The 16421-nt window shown below is 53.4% G+C and overlaps 1 protein-coding gene across 4 annotated transcripts in view; it reads left to right on the plus strand.

Annotated features, from left to right (window-relative positions):
- The window catches only part of PLXNA4 (plexin A4), a 565291-nt gene that overhangs the window by 142753 nt on the left and 406117 nt on the right, over positions 1–16421 (plus strand). Inside the window, exon 1 of one of the 4 annotated variants that reach the window (XM_010975671.3) lies at positions 7815–8331. The exons of the other annotated variants lie outside the window; for them this stretch is intronic. The gene's annotated coding sequence lies outside the window, so the exon portion shown is untranslated. Of the gene's footprint in view, positions 1–7814; positions 8332–16421 lie in introns of those variants that run through there. 4 annotated transcript variants of the gene reach the window in all.

Consider the following 16421-nt stretch of genomic DNA (forward strand, 5'->3'; position numbering starts at 1 on the left):
AAAAGCAAGCTTGACTGTGATACAGATGGGGTGGAGGAGTGGTTGGCTGGATTCGAGAAGAGTGAGTGGTGTGATGAAGATGCTTTTAGCAGGAGTATTTTTTGGTTCCTTTTTAACTAGCTTTTTTTTAAAAAATGGAGAATGCAATACTTGCGCAGCGTAAAATGTCAAAAAAAACATATTCAATGAAACAATAAAACATATATCACCCTGGCTCCCACTCTCGGGTTTCTGCTGGTCAGTGTTTCTGTATCCTTCCAAAATGTTCTGGGTATATATAAAACTATATAAATATGTATGCGCTATTCTCTCTATTAAGAAATATGCAAACATACATACAAATACCTTTCTGCACTTTCTTTTTCAGTGCATAGATTACATAGATTTCCCTCATTTGTTTAAGATCTGCACTGTGTTCTATTGCATGGGGGTACCTTAATTTTAAAAGCAGTGCTTTGAGGGAATGAAAATAAAATTGTCCCCAAACCCAGAGTATTCACCTTAAATTTGAAGTGGAGGGAGTAAATGACACAGGTGTTAACAGGCTCACAGTTCAGATTCCTGGGTCACCCGAGGCATGTCACTTCAACATCCCTCGCCTCAGTTTGTCTAGCAGGGAAAGGAAATCACTCTCCTTAATTCCAGTGTCAAAAAATATGAGCCAACGCTCCTTAGACACGGGACTTGGGGAAAAACAGCAACTAGAAAGGGTCTGTCTTAACAGTTTCTCCTCATCAAGAGGTGGGGTGTGGGCAGAAGGGAATCCTCGCTCTGGCCACAGCGACACTACATTGGGCTGATGTGGGTGTTGTGTTTGCTGGGTGCCCACGGACAGTCAGCTGAGCCCCCCGAGCAGGCCTGGTCTGCAGGGACCCACCTGATCTTGGCCCTCGCTGGCCCTGCCCCGAGGCATGCTCGGAAGGGCCTAACAACTGGCCGTCCACAAAAGTAAAAGGCCTGGTGTGCGGTGTGCGTTGACCCTCGGGGTATAAAGCTCTTGGCCAGGGCTGATTTCCGGCTCTCAGAGCGGTGTCGCGGAATGCAGGGTGGGGGAGAGATGCCCACGGCGGGGCCTCCCCAGCTCATAACTGCCACACACCATTGTGGTCCTGGGGCTGTGAGGGGGCTCCAGAAGGGACACCCAGGCTTTGCAAAGCCTGCAGACAGAAGTGCTTTGGGAGGAAGCCCTTTAAAAACAGAGGAAGGAGAAGGGGCCTGAAAGAGAACGGAGGGAGAGGTCAAGGAGGAAAGAGGTCACCTTGGGTCTGTGCACTGTCCCCGGCAACTCCGAGTCTGTGGCTGGCTTTCTGCGCTTAGCATCAGCCCCTCTCCCTTCTTATTATTCCTCGTGGCCTCTTTCCTTCCTTCCTTTCCTCCTACCCCTGTCATGCCTCTTGCCCCGCCTGACGACCCTTAGGCACTGCTTGTGGCCGAGGATGGCTAGCTGAGGGCCAAGGAGATTCCTGGAAGCCCGTGACAAGTGACGTGAGTCCTCACAGGACGCTGTGTGGAGGGGAAAGCGCGCTCTTGGCTCCCAGCTGCTCCCCGTCCCCCATCTCGTCTTGCTGAGCCTTCCTACCGTCAACAAGATGAGGCCTGCTCTGCAGTTCGGGGGGCTCCCTGTGAAGGCGGGTGCTGGACAGCTTGTTAAAATAAACGGGATCCAGCCCCAATGCGTGCGTGCGTCTGGGCTGGGTGTTCCGGAGGCTGACCCTCTAGGACTGACCACACCCACTTCGAGTGAGCAGGACGCCAGCATTCGGTGTGCTGTGCCTTCCAGCCCCCTGGCTGGGTTTTCTCCTTTTCACTTGACAGGTGCGCTGCGGGGCTTGACCCTGGAGCTCTGAAGGCGGTTCCTGGCAGGGCACGTCCTGGTGCCCGGTCCTGCCTAGTATAGCCAGTATCCTGCATCAAGCATGCCCCCCTCTGTCTTTCTTATTCTGAAGACAAGTGGGCTCAAATAATAGGAGTAAGAAGCTAATGAGGCCAAGGTCAGGGGAACGATTTCCGCTCTGTGAGTCACTGTATTATTAGTTATCTACAGCTGCATAACAAGGTACCTCCAACCACACCTTGTTTCTGCTCCATGAGGTCTGGGACCTCAGCTGGAAGATTCAGAGCTGGAATCATCTGAAGACTTGACTGCAGCTGGAGGATCCACTTCCAAGGTGGCTCGCTCCCGGAGTGCCAAATTGTGCTGCTCTTGGTGAGAAACCTGTTTCTCTCCTCAAGGCTGCTTGAGAGTCCTCACCACATGGTGGCTCATGTCCCCCAGGGTGAGTGGTCCAGGAGACCAACCTGGAAGCTGCAGTGTCTTTTACGACCCAGCCTCAGAAGTCACACACTGTCATTTCTACAGTAATCTCTTCTTGGTCACCGAGGTCAGCTCTGAGTCAGGATGGGAGGGGATTCAGGGGGGCATGGATACCAGTTGGCAAGAATCATTAGGGCCATTTTGGAGGCTGGCTGTCACAGTCACTGAGAAGATGATACTCAGACCACCAGGCAATTACCTTGAAAATGGGCGTTACCAGATAAGGTACTTAACCCATTAGCACAAACCCACCTGCATTGCAAAGAACATAACTGAGGCCTTGTGGTCTTTGTACCCCAGTGAGAGGGGCGAAGGGACTTGCTTAAGCTACTTGGCAGGTGAAGGAGGCAGAGGCAAGTCGGGGCCTTCTTGTGGAAGATACGCTAAGGGGCCTGACCCAGGAACTCTGAAGGGAGTTCCTGGCAAGATTGGAATTAAAATTCAGGTGTGCTATAGGACCTCATGCCTCCTGGGACTGAACCCCCAAGAAGGGTCACAGGAGTGTTTACATTTTCTTGTTGTAGGAAATACAGAGCTGGCCAGAGCTGGGACTCTGCTGTTCGTGGTCAATTAAGTTAAGTCATATTCCACATCCCCAGCCCCTAGCCCCGCATCCTCCAACTTCTGGTTCCTGCAGTTAAAAAGACAAGTTCGTTCATTAGCTGGAAGAGAAGGAAGAATTCTGGAGAGAGGTGGTAGATGAAAGGGCCCGGGGGTTAAGTTGGACACAGGAGGCATAGGAGCTGCTTCAGGGCCCAAATGGCCAAGATCCACACAGTGTGTGAGTGGGGGGCAGGGGGCAAACATCCTCCCTGCCTTGGCACCCGACCCCTGGTGTGGCCTAGGAAGCCACAGCAGAGCGCGGGCTGGGCCTTGTCCAGCAGTGTAGGTGGGTGGAAGCGATGCAGAGATGTCCTCCCTTCCATCAAGTGGCTTGTGGGTGGTGGACATCCATGACGAGACCTGCAGAGAATAACATGATCAGATTTGCTCCTAAGCACAACCACCCTTGGGGGGCTCTGACATAATAGTGGGAGACAGGGAGGGGGCTGTCATTGGAGGCCAAGTCCCCATGGTCAGGAGAAGGCTGGGAGATGAGATTCAGGTGGTAGGATCTCTGTGTCCTCGCTAGCATACTGTCTGGAGAAGGCTGGGACAGTTTGAGTCTGCTCACAACACCCAGCCACCAAGGTCAGACTACAATGAGGTGGTGACACAGGGATGCTCCTCCCCCACCGTCCTCCAGGGCAGTCAGTTCTCTGTCTTGTTTTACTGTTTGATGGCCTGGAGTCTTGGAAATAGAACCCTTGAGTTAGAAGCTGACTTAACCCCTTAGGAAACAGGAAAGAATAAATTTGTTTCAATGGACTGAGAATCTTGAGAGCTGTTGTTGATCCCTCCAAATGGCAGCTTTCAGGAGGATGCAGATTGAAGTCCGCTGGAGTGCGTGGTGGACATCTGGTGACACACCTGGAAATCAGGGGTCATCGAGGAGTTGGGGCCCTTCCTTTTGTCTGGAACCCTTCCCTCCTTCCCGTATCCAGTGCAGTGTCACCGCCGAAGACTTTCCTCCCCGTCTCATCTCTTTTTCCTCCCGGTCTCTGCTGAATTGGGATAGTGTTGATATTTCTACTCTCCTGCAGGTGGCGCCACAATTTAGGTTTTTAAGCTGCTGTCTGCCTGCGGTTAATTATATCTTGTGCACCGTACCTGGTTTGAAACCCAGCCATGGGGCCAATTATTGGGGGGTAAAATTTCTCTATAGCACCACCAGGCTCTGGTGATTTATTTAATGAGCAAATCTGGCTTTTATCAACTTAAATCGCAGTTCTGTTCCTAGACTAATAAAATGGTGGTAGCTAAGTGATGGAAAACTTAAGGATTTCTTCCCCTCTCTCTCCTGTTTAATCTGACCTTTTATTCAGCCTGAAAGATGAGCCAATATTGTTCTCCTCAGACCCCTCAATAAACGGCAACCAAACTGCCACAAAAAAATAGCCTCCTTAGAAAACAGGACTTCATGAAGCAACATGCCATTTAGTTTCTCCCTCTTGTGGCCGTAAGCCAGGCAATGACCTACTCAGCGTCACCACCAGCACAGGAGTAGAGTGAGTGACTTACAGACTTTCAAGGGAAAACTTGAGTCTCTCTTCACTCCTCCCCAGCTGGCAAGGGGACATGGGGGCATGTGGGAGCTAGAAGGGTTTGCACCTAATACAGAAACCCACTTTGAACGGGTGTAGAGGCTGCCTTTCCCAAAGTGTCTGTTCATGGAGAAGGGTCAGGACAGCAGAGGACCTTCCCGCCCTCACTGTATGCTGCTCCTTTAAAAAAGGCGCGTTCTTCTGAAAAGCCATGCTAATCCCTTGTGTGTGTATTGCACTTACCTTAAAGTTTCCAAACGCATGAGTAGGTAGCATCTCCCTTGAATGTCACTATCTCTGAGGGGTACATGGGGCAGGTGAGAAGACAGAGTGTCACTGAGAACGTATGATCCACCCCAAATTAGAGGTGGTGGGTGGCTGGGCCAGGATTGGGACCCAGGTCTTCTAACTTCCAGTCCTACTCGATCTGAGAGAGAAAATCCAAGGGGCCATCATAATTTAAAAAAAAAAATTGGGTCCTACACGGTGGCTGATTTGAGCCTTTGTGTTCTACCTTGCAATGACATGATAGCTGCCCTTTCAGCACCCCTGTCACCCGGGTTATTAAGTGGAAGAGGGAGGAAGGAAAAGGCCATTGGCCATACGGAGGGTCGGTGGAGGCCCCTCACCTGCCCACTGTTGGGCCCGCTCTTTGCCTCACTTCTCTGTCATCTGGCTCTGTTATTAGTCTCCGACATCACATGGCATTCATTTCTCTGAATGAAAATAAACGACGCCACACACTAGGCAGCAGATAAAGAATAATAAATACATTTTATTTGCTACCTCTAAAAAAAAGTCTTTGACTTCCCATCCATCCATCCAAAAATGGACCTGAGGCTTACCAGCAATATTCACACCCACACACACAGATGCGTGCGCACGCGCGCGCGCACACACACATGCATGTGCACATACAAGCTACAAGTGAAGAAAATCAAGTTCTATTAAAAATACATGCTGATGGCTGAGAAGGGAAGCAGAGCTGGTTTTCTCACTTCCCCCTACCCTTTCGGCATTTTCACGGCATACCGTGAAAGCTGAGTGGCAAACAGACATTTGAAAGGATGCCCCTCTACATACCCCCTCCCCCGCTGCTTTTATGGAAACATGTTCTGTAAGTAACGCATTGGGGTTTTCCGTTTAGCTCTCCGGGCTGTCACCTCTGGGAAAGGGCTGCGATGGTCCCCTGCAGCAGTTTTAGGGAGATACCTGGAAGCAGGGCCAGGATCAGGGTGGGGACAGCCTTACAGGAAGGAGGCTAAGTGAGAGCGCCTCCTGAAATTTTGCCTCCTGGGTGTGCCACTTGTATTTCTCTAGTCTCGGTCCTGCCTGAAGAGACATTTGGCCCTGGACTTCCTCAACTCCAGATGGAGGTCTGAGAAGCAGCAGCATTGAGTTATTTCGTTATGTTTCTCTGGACTTCTGAAACTAACCTGATATTGTGCCTTATCTAGAGTCTGGGATCCAGGGTTTCTGAGAAGAGAGGAGCCAGATCAATGTATTAACGCAAGCTAATAAGATAACTCCGTGCTGCTTTCTGGGCCATGAGATGCGCAGCTCTGTTTCCTGGAATACTACCCTTTAGCCAAACTCCACAACGTCTGGTTTCCTCCTCACTCTGGCTTGGCTCTCTCCCCATGGAAGCGCCCACCTCTGCAGAGCAGAGCTTCAGCAAGGCCCTGTCTGGGCGGGCCTGGGCTGACCTGAGTGCGCTGTCCGCCTTGGAGCTTGTATAGCCCATCAGCTCACAGCTGGCTCCAGTCTCCTGGGTTTACAACTCTGACCTCTGCAAAAATATAACCCCTACAGGAGGGTGTAGAAATGTATGCTGTTGTCAATCATCTCCACCTAATAGGAAGATTCCAAGAAGATGCTTTGATGGGAGGGACAGTAATGGACAGGAAGTTGCTGGCTGTGGGGAAAAGGAGAGTTGAAGACCAGACATGAGGGAGGAAGCCAGATACCATGGGGTCCTTTAGAAGGCCAGCCTGGATTGTTGCCAGTGTGAGGAGGTACTTAGTGGGCACAGCTGACTGTGCTGCCTTCAGAGGACTGTGGTGGTGTGAGGGTGAGGAAAGTGTACCTGGGAGCCTGGGGGTGAATAAGCGTGGGAATCCCTTCCGTTTCTCTTCGCGGGTGGAGTACAGTCGCAGGGCATCTAGGCAGAGGTTTCAGAGGTAGTGCTGCCAATCTCCATCCTCACATACTTGCTCCCTGCACGGCGGCTGTCTAAACCAGAGCAACATCATGAGCTCTTTCTTTGGACTTCAGAAACTGCCCTGACCTGGACATTATCTGTTTTTGCTATGGTCTAGGATCTAGGGTTTTAGAGAAGAGAGGCGCCAGATCGGCCTCTTAACATAAACACGACTAGATCAGTCAGGTTGTCAAGGGAGCTCTAGGGCCCTTGGCTATCCATGCTCTCTCACCCAGGACTTCCGTCCTCGGGTGGCGTAGGGGTCCTGGGGTGGGGTTCTGATTAGGCATAGGTGCTTGCGCCAATGTCGGCTCTGATCACCTGGGGGTCCCTCCGACCGTAGGCGTCCACATCCCCACCTTCTGGGGCGGCGGCGGCTCAGTGTGTTTCATCCCAACTGCGCGCCTTGCGCCGTGCAGCCGAGTACGCACCCCTCTCCGCCCCACATCGCCCCCGGCAGGGTCGCTCGGTGCGGGCCGAGGGGACCAGGCGGGTGTCCACAAACGTCGAAGCGGGGAGCGCGGGCGAGGCGGGCGGCGGCGGGCGCGGGGTGAGGGAAGGCGCCCCCTGCCCCCTCTGCCGGCCGCTCTCGGGCGGTCTAGCTGTCAGCCGAGCTCCGAGCCAGCCAGCGCGAGCCAGGGAGGGAGCGGCGGCGGGCGGCGGGCGGCGGGCGGCGGGAAGGGGCGGGGGCGAGGCGAGGGAGGGAGGCAGGGAAGCGGGGAGGGCGGGAGGGAGGAGAGGAGGACCCAGAGAGCGCCAGGCAGCTGGAGTTTTTGCAGCGCTTGGCCGGGCTTCAATGCACAGCAGCAGCGAGCCGCGGCGGCAGCAGGCAGCCCGGGAGCTCCGGCGGCGGCCGAGCCAGCGGCGGCCCCGCTCCCTGCCCCCTGCAAACTTTGCGAGCAGCCCGCCCGGGGGGCCGGGGGCGCGCCCGGGAGGCCCGGCTCGGCCCGCGGCCGCTCTCTCCGCCGCCGCAGCGCCAGCGGCCGTCGCCGCCCCGCACCTCCCCGGGGAGCAGCCGGCGGCTCCCGCAGCCCCCCAGCCCCGGCCCCTCGGCCCGGCCCGGCCGGTCCCCCGGCGGGTGCGGGGACAGCCGCAGCGCGGCCGGCCGCGGGTGGCCGGGGGGCGGCCGCCGCTGCCCAGGGAGGCACACGAAGGCGCCTAGAGCGCTCCCCGGCGGGTCCCCAGCGCACTCGCCGCGCCCGGGCAGCGGCCCGACCGGGCAAGCATGGGCGGCGCGGAGTGACGCCGCCGTGCCCGCTTGGCATCAAGGACATTCAGCCCGCGGGGGTGGGGACGAAGGGGGGCGGCCCCGCGTCGCCACCGCAGCCCCCGAGAGCCGCTGCTGCTGCTTGGGCTCCAGGGTTGAGGGGGAAAGGAGTGCTTGGAAGCGAGCCGCATTTCCCGACCTTTTTGTTGGACATTCCGCCCACCTTGGACGCCACCAGAGGAACTGTCAAGCCCCGCAGGCTCTGATTTCCTCCTTCGCTTTCCTGGCCTCCCCCCGGGTTCCCCGTGCCTCGGTGGAGTATTCGCGTTCGGGGCTGGGGCTGGAGGAGGCAGCCACACGCGCGCACACGCACACGTTCAGAGGAGGGCGAGAGGCAGCGGCACCGGCACCATCTGCAGTGTCAATGCGGCGCTCCCGCTGAAGCAGGCAAAAGCAGCGCTTGCAGGTAAGGAGCCGGCCGGGCAGGCGGGCGGGCGAGAGCAGCGCGGGCGGAGATACCGACTCGGTCCAGAGTCCTCGGCTGCCCCGGAGCCAGCCCCCTGCACTCACGCACAGACACACTCGTGCACACACACACACACACACACACACACACACACACACACACACAGAGGCACCTGCCCGCGTCCCACCTGGACACCCGCGTAGGTGCCGCGCGGCCAGGGCAGGTATTTCCCGTGTTCTTTCTCCTCTGACACTCCCGGGCGCAGACTTCTCTTACCCAGGACTTTGGGGTGGGATTCTATGCATTACTGCCTTTCCCTCCCACCCGACTAGACTGAGGGAGCGATTTTTCAGTTCCCAGCCGCTGGCATCCCTAGCTGGGTTTCAGAAACCGGAGAAGTAATGGTCTTGGGAGACCCGCCCAATGTAATCTCTACACCGTGGCCTTAGCGCACCGCGGGATTTTAATGAGAAACGGACCGACGGATATTCAGACAGATCTTTGGAGAGCGTGGCAGCCCAGCGCGCGGGGAGGAGGCCACAGAGGCGGATGGGGCTGCAGTTCTGTAGGGCGGCGCATATGGAACAGACACTGCATTTCCCCAGTAAGAGGCAGCACAAACGCCTTTCTGAAGGGTGGCACTGCTTTCCCTGGAATGCGCCAGGATTTCGGGCAGGAAGGGGCTTAAGCATCCCTTTGAGTGTGTTGCAAGTCTAGGGAGAATGTGTGGAATCAAATCCTCCGTAAAAGGTGTAACCTACTCACATCTCCTGTCTCTGGGCAACAGCAAGCCTACACACGCTTGGATCTCTTTAGCCTTCCCTCTACTGTGCCGGGAAGCCTGGGGCTGCTTCCCCTGTGCCTGCATCTAACACCTGCCACATGCCTTTCTAGGTATGTGTCTGAGACATAGACTAAAAGGGGAGATAGAGCAGGGTGCCGTGCAGGAAGGGAGGAGGGTACCCCCTCTCATGAACACCTCGGCAGCGTCCACCCTACAAGGAGACCAGGCATTCTTGGGTCTGGTAGCGTCTCCCAGAGCCAGGCTGCTCCTGACATGTAGAATCACTCTCCAGAAGCCTTTGCTCCAAGGTTCTGTTTCCCTGAAGCTTGTCCTTTCTTTTCCTCCCTGGCTGGAGTTTCACAGGCTGCTCATGTTCAAACTTTTTCTGGAGGAGGCGGGAGGTGTTTGGGTTCCAGAAGGGCTTTTCCACAGTTCCCATTAGGGGGTCAAAGACCAACTCGCTCAGGGTTCAGTCGTAGGGAGAAGAATGTGAGCTCCAGATAAAACATTGTTTTGGAGTTGAGTATAGATAGAGCAAAGCTCTAGGTTTCTATAGCTGTCCCTTTTGGCGTAGCTTGTTGGGCAACTTGGCAAGAAATGGAAGCAGTTTGTACTCTCTATTTAAGATCATGTGTTCAGAGTGTCCTGCAAACCCACCAGTGGGAAAAACATGTTGGGAGTTTTCCAGAACATTAGGGGAAAGGAGGCAACATTCTTTCGAACAAGCGGGCCTCAGTGCTGGGCACAGGATTTGGCTGGTTCTGTAAACCCTGGGTGCTGAAATAGCCCCATCTCTGCTATTTTCAAACTTTTTTCAGCTCCTGTAAAGGTCTCCGACTAGGCTGGGGAGGAAAGGAGCAGACGGCCCCGGGAGGGAGATTGTATTCCCCGCTGTGTGCTGTGTGAGCTGCCCTTTGATTGATTGAAAAGGGTAGATGGAATAAAGCAAAGCTCTCACAATGGGCAGAACCCAGTAGGGAGAAGAGACATCATTTTCTTTTTAAGAATCGTGGGTGTGTGTACACACACTGGATATACACTTGCCTTCTCAAAAAGCCTTGCTGTACGTGGTCAGCTTGTCCAACCATGTGTGATGATGGGGACCCACGTCTATCTCTTGGGCTGTGGAGGAAGTGGAACATTTCACACGTGTGCCCTTTGGGAGGACAGGGAGGTCCCACATAAGCGCAGAGCATGATTTTCTACAGAAAGAGTGAGCTCCAGCAACAGTGGGTGGCTCCCAGGTAAACGTTCCCTCGCAGGACCTTGAAGGGGCAAAGAGGTGGGGTCCAGAGCTTCCTGAAATGTCTGTGTGTCTTCCCCATAGACCTCTACTCCTGGCTCTGCTCGCTTCCCTGCCCTCTTTCCTTTCTCAAATATTTGCAGCCTCAGAATCCATTCTGTTCCTGCTAAGCCAATAGTCATTATGCTGGTGATAAGCTAAACCTTTTTTTTTTTTTTAACATGGGTTCAGAAAATCCCCACACTTTCTGAACTTAGTGTTAGCTACCAATTTGGTTTCTAGGACAAAGCAGGCTTTAATTAACATCTGTGTAACGCTGGCTGTACAGCTTAGTGTTTTCCTGGCTCTCTTGCCCAGCCCTGGAGCTTGTCACATTGTCACTCTCCCTCTTCACCACTCTGCAGCCTTCGTTTTAAGTTCTCTGGGGTCTCCCTCGCCCAGAAGGGCGTCACAGTAGAAAAATCCCAACCGCGAATGCTTCTTTTCTGCAGACCCTCACTGCCGCCGGGCTGTGTGCTCCCGGCGGCTCTGCTCTGAGCACATGGCGTGGGTTGCCCATGAGCTGTTCCCTCTTGCCCGATAATGTACTCTCGGGCTCTCCTCTGTCCTCCCAGCATTTCATTCTGGATGCCCACCGATGCTCTGCAAACATTTCCGGAGGAATCCGAGGCCACCAACTTGTTTCCTTTCCCCTTCTCAGCACCTCTTCCCTCACCCGGCAGCCTCTGCTGATGCCCCCTACAGATGGGGAAATCTGTATGGCAGTCTGCCTGCACTTGGCCTCCTGATCCTCGTAGTAATCACAACAAGGGCTGCTGGGAATTAAGTGGGGGCTTTCTAGGGAGACAGCAGTCCTGAAGTGGAGAGAGCTGGGGAGGGGGGGGAAATCACCTGCTCTCAGCTCCTAGTATTCACCAGGCTTTGATGCAAAGAAATCGCCGCCAATCTTTCTTCCTCGCCAGCTAGGGGGCATTTCTCAGTCGTTTCTCCTCATCTTCACCCCGAGAAGGCACTACACAGACAATGCCACCTCGGAGACCTGTTGGGGTGGCTCAGTGATGAGCTGTGATAGGTCAGCAGCCCTATAGGAAACCAGCCATGACCTAGGCTGTGATGGATCTGTGCAACAGATGTGCCCGTCTTTCTCTGTTCTCCTCTCCTCTTCTTATCTATGTCCAGCGCTACCCGATGTGAAACTGGTTCAGACCCTCCAGCCAGAGCAGAGCTCATTTCCCTCCCTGGACACCCCCTCCTCCTCCCCCACCTTTCTCCCCTCCCCCTCCTCCTTGCTAATCCACCTCTTGGCTTTGTGCACACATCCGCCAGCCCATTCGCCCTCAAATTTGTGGCACTCCAAGAAATCAATATAACATGAATTTAACGACAGCTGGATGATTAAGTGTTATTTATATTTAAGAGCGGCATTTTAAAAAGACGTCGCGCTAATAAATCAAACGACTGTTGGGGAGATGCACATGATTAGGGTAATTGCCCTCCTGGTTCTACTGAGTAAGGCTTGGTCCACGTGGAGCCCTGCGGACGCTACCTCTTTAGAAGCTATGAACCCCACTGCTCCCTACCCTGCACCCACACCTGATCCCCTCCCTTCGTCCGGACTTGGCCCAGCTTCCTGCTCCCCTCCTCACTGCCCAGGCTGTAGCCTCCCAGTTGTGGCAGGGACTCGGGAGTCAGCAGGGAGACTGAAGGGGGCTCCGCTGCTAAGTGGTAAGAGATGGATCTTAAAAGCGGAGGCAGGCAGGGGGTCCTAATTCCCAGAGCAGAGGCCTTGTTCCAGAAGGAGGAGGCTGCTTCCCTGCTTGGCACGAAGCAGCTTGGAAGAAAAGCTTCCCAAGTCCCAGGGTGAGTCTGTGTGAGCCCCTGGACCCCTGTGCTTACGATTGATCATGTGCATCAGCCTCCCCAGGGAAGAGGCTGTGAGGACGTTGGTATTTGTCCTTGTGAAAACACGGAATGGGAAACAATAATGATGATGATGATGATGATGGCTAGCATTTACTGAGCACTTATTTGGCTGAGGCATCATGTAAGGGTTTGCACAGGTTGGCCCATTTCTTACATTCCAGAGTGGCAGTCACTGTTCCTATCCTCATTTCCTCCCCGAGGAAACTGACACGAGGAAGGGTAAGGACTTTGACCAAGATCACACAGTGGGTGCGGGGTGGAGCCAAGTCTCAACCCTAAGCAGACTGCCCTCACTCCTGGTCACTGTGCTGTTTGCATCCTTAGCAGCCCTCGAGAGGTTTGTGGGAGAGTGTGCTGGAGCAAAGTTTAGAATATCTGGGTTCTTTCTTGGACTACCTCTGTGACCCCAGGCAAATCTATTCACTCTTTGAGCCTTGACTTCCCCATTCATCCAATGGAACTGAGTCTTATCCTTGAGTGCCAGTGGTTGTGAAATTTCAAGGATCATTCCAGCAGAGTGCTCCGTTCCTGAGGGTGACTCTTGACTCCTTTGCCAGCTGCTGAGAAAAACTCAGGAGGAGTGAGTGAGTGCAGTCCTGATCTCTGCTTTTGATTCTGTGAGGCTCTGAGTCTCGTGCTGGTAAGAATCAAGTTCTCCCAGCGGCTGCTTCAAAGTTGCTGGCGTTGTAGAAACAACGCTCTCTCATTTAATCCTTCAAATCACCCTTTGAGGTGGGAATTGCTTATTCTCATTTTGATGGTGTGAGAACTAAGACAGAATGCCTGAGGCCCCCAGGCTGCTATGTGGTGGACCGTCTTTTTGCTCTTGGGGAAGGATGCTCACAGTAGGTGCTCAATACTTGCTCCCTCATTCATTGATAAGCCCTAGGGTTCCAGATTTCGGAAGCCAGAGGCAGGGAAGGAATCTTTGCTTGTGGATGTCATGCTGTGCTGGGTGCCTGGACCACATGGTATTGGAGCAGAGACTCATTGGAAAGTGATGCAGATGGGCTGTGTGGGGGGAAAGTCATTGTGCAGGCTTAGTCTAGCACTTAGTTACGAATTCCATCCCGACCCAGACCTGTGGGCAGTGAGGCCCTGATGGAGCCTGTGCACCTGGTTGGGTGCTGTCCCTCCCAAAGTCAGGCCTGTGCTGCCCCACTCGGTCTCTCCGACCTGAACGTTTCAGGGAACATTCACAGGTGATCCTCTTGTGGTTACTTGTTTGGGTTTTTCCCTCCGAATGACAAACTTTTATCCTGTACATTGTTTACTTGGCTTCTCCTCTACCCTGAAGTGAGTGAAGCTTCTGCCAGACTTGAAGTGGCTAGAAGGGCACGCCTGGATTTCCCCACCTCCCCTCTGGGCAGCATTGGAAGCAGCTGACTGCTGTTGTTTTGCTCAGACTCACGCCAGCAGGTGTGGGTGAGACCTGACCCGTCCTCTCTTTGCCCACCGAGCTTGGCTGTCCCCCTCCCTCTCCCCGGCGCCTTCTCCATGAACCAGGATTTGCAACAGCAAATTGGATTTTGGAATGTTTTGTCACTCCAACACAAAACAGATCACTAGCTAAGAGGATCTCGTCTCTGCAGCCAATGTGCTGAATGCAGACTAACTGAATCAGTTCCCGAGGTCTTCCAGGGAAGAGAATTTTCATTAGGAAGCATGGGGAGAGAAGACGTGGAGGAAGAAGTCATTGGAAACACAGGAAAGAAAAACCATAGCTGGTCAAAGGCTTTCCTGGTCTTCGCTCAAGAGCAGGTTCCCCTGTGACATATTCAGTGAACTTGTCTGCAACGAGCCCAGTGAGATTTCCCTCTGGGTGGTGTGGGGTCTGGAACCAGAGGGTGAAAAAACCATTCCTTGGCTTTGGCCCAGAGGTCAGGAGGAGGGTCAGTGCTGGACCCCAGAAACTAACACCACATTGTAAATCAGCTATATTCCAATAGAAAAAATATTTTTTTTTAATAAATAAATTTTTAAAAAGAGGAGGGGCAGTAAACTGAATGGAGCTGGACGACTTTTTGTTTCTCCTCTCATGGAGGGAATAGACAATTAGGGGAGGGCATGGCAGGGCGGCAGCCCTCAGGATGTAGGATTGAACCAGCCTGCACAGAATATTGGCTAACTTTGAAGAGATGATTAGAGCTGATTTTTCTCCCTCTCCATCTCAGTCCTGCTTCCTGAAGGTAACACCGAAAATAGAGCAGAATTTCACAGAGCACAGTCTGTGAAGAGGTGTTACACACACCCAAAGTTTCCATGGCCAGAGGAGTTTGAGAAACCTTGAGTGTAAAGCAAAGTGGAAGAGCTTCTTTGCTGCAGGACTTCTCAGAGCCTTTAAATACACTAACATGGATTAGTAAAACCACAAGAAGTAGTGCCCTGGGAATCCCCCAAGAAACGCTGGACTAAGACGAGCACTTTCATTTGCCTCCTCCCTGCTGTGAATGAAGGGGTGATTCTACACTAAAAGTGTTAGCCGAACTTTTGTGCTGAGGACCGGGTTCTGGTGATTATGTAGTTTCTAGGGTTTCAAGCAGAATTTCACCAAGTGGGCAGACAGTCCAACTCCAGACTCAATGTTTGCCCTTCGTCCTTCCACGGCAGCTGAGAGGTTCTCAGACCGGAGTGAGATCCAGGAAGGTGTATATTTTCTCAGATTCCTCGAGGATTCTGGTATGTTCCCCTGGTTAAAAAGCACTGGTGGTGTGGGGAAAGCTGGCTTTTGGAAACAGAGGTAGATGACCCCGGCTCTGTTACTTACCAGGTCAGGGGTCTTGGGAAACAGCACCTTATGTTTTAGTATTAGCACTTATAAAATGAGGGAACGAGTCTAGATCAGTGATTTAAACAGCATTTTAATATGTATGCAGTGAAATTCTCTATTCAAATGCAATTTCATGTGTTATTCTAGTGCACAGAATGGGTGCAAGAAAGGCTGCTCTGGCGGAAGCTTTAGAGGAGCCCAGGGCCTGGCACACTTGCCCTGTGTCCTCACCCCAAGTCCTGGCCTGGGTTCCCTAGAAAGCAGAGCCGGGGGCAAAAGCTGATGTGGTAATGCTTTGTATTGAGGGGAGGACTCCCAGGGCAGCAAAACTGAAGGAAAGAAGGAGGGTAGGGAGGGAAAGGATGTACAAAGAATGATGTGTTGCCAAGCCAGCCACAGCTTCCCAAGGATACACCGCTGATGGCTCGGGTGCTGGGGATGTTCCAAGAAGAGCCTGATGGAACACGGTCTCAGAAGAGTCTGGAGGACAGGCATGGTCAGCATCCATCTGCCTGCAGGGTCCTTCCTGCTGTAGCTCCTTGGCCACTGTTCAGCCCAGGATGTGGGAACTGCCCCTGCTGTCGGGGTGGCGATGCCAGGCCAGACTAGACCCTGTGTGGTCAGGCCCAAGGACTGGGGCTTCCGTGGCTCCCCCACGTTGGCCCAAAAGTGCTAAACCTGCAGGAGCCTGGCCTTCGCCCTGAAGGAAGAAAGGAAGCAAGAACTTTAGGAGCAGAGGAGTGGGCGGAGGTGTTCCTGGGGCCACTTGGGCAGGGATTTGAAACCCAGAATTGGGACTAGGGGTGGGGTGTTAGGTGGGGCTGAGAGGATCTAAGAAGTTACATAAATTGGGGATTTGGGATAATGGGTTCCATGAATGGAACATATGGTGCTACTGAACAAAGTCAGCAGACCACAGTGGGCTGCTCCACTAAGGCATCATTCAGCCCCCAAAAGTCATGACTGGCTGAAATCGCCAACCACACTAGGGATTATTTATCCAACTGAAACCCCAGAGGAACCACATGAAGGTTGCATTCCAGCCAGGCTTCAAGAGGCTTTCCTGACTTCTAGGGCTTATTGATCAAAGGAGTGCCTTCCACATGGTGGTGTGTGAATATCTCAGATATTTCTGTTTGTGGTGGCAGAGGGGCTGCTGGGAAGCTGGGGACATGCAAATGACCGCTGCCTCTATTCCACTTTTAAAAAACATTGAAGTAAGCATTGAAATACAAAGCAACAGGGGACATTTCTGCATAAATTATTTCCCCTAAGTCATTGCCTCTAGCCAGCACCCCCCCCCCCCTTTTTTCCTAACAACTCTTGTGCTTTGCAGCTCCTTTAGAGTCAGCTGGGGCAAAGGACTGATG

Source organism: Camelus dromedarius, chromosome 7, assembly GCF_036321535.1.
Source record: "Camelus dromedarius isolate mCamDro1 chromosome 7, mCamDro1.pat, whole genome shotgun sequence".
NCBI lineage: Eukaryota > Metazoa > Chordata > Mammalia > Artiodactyla > Camelidae > Camelus > Camelus dromedarius.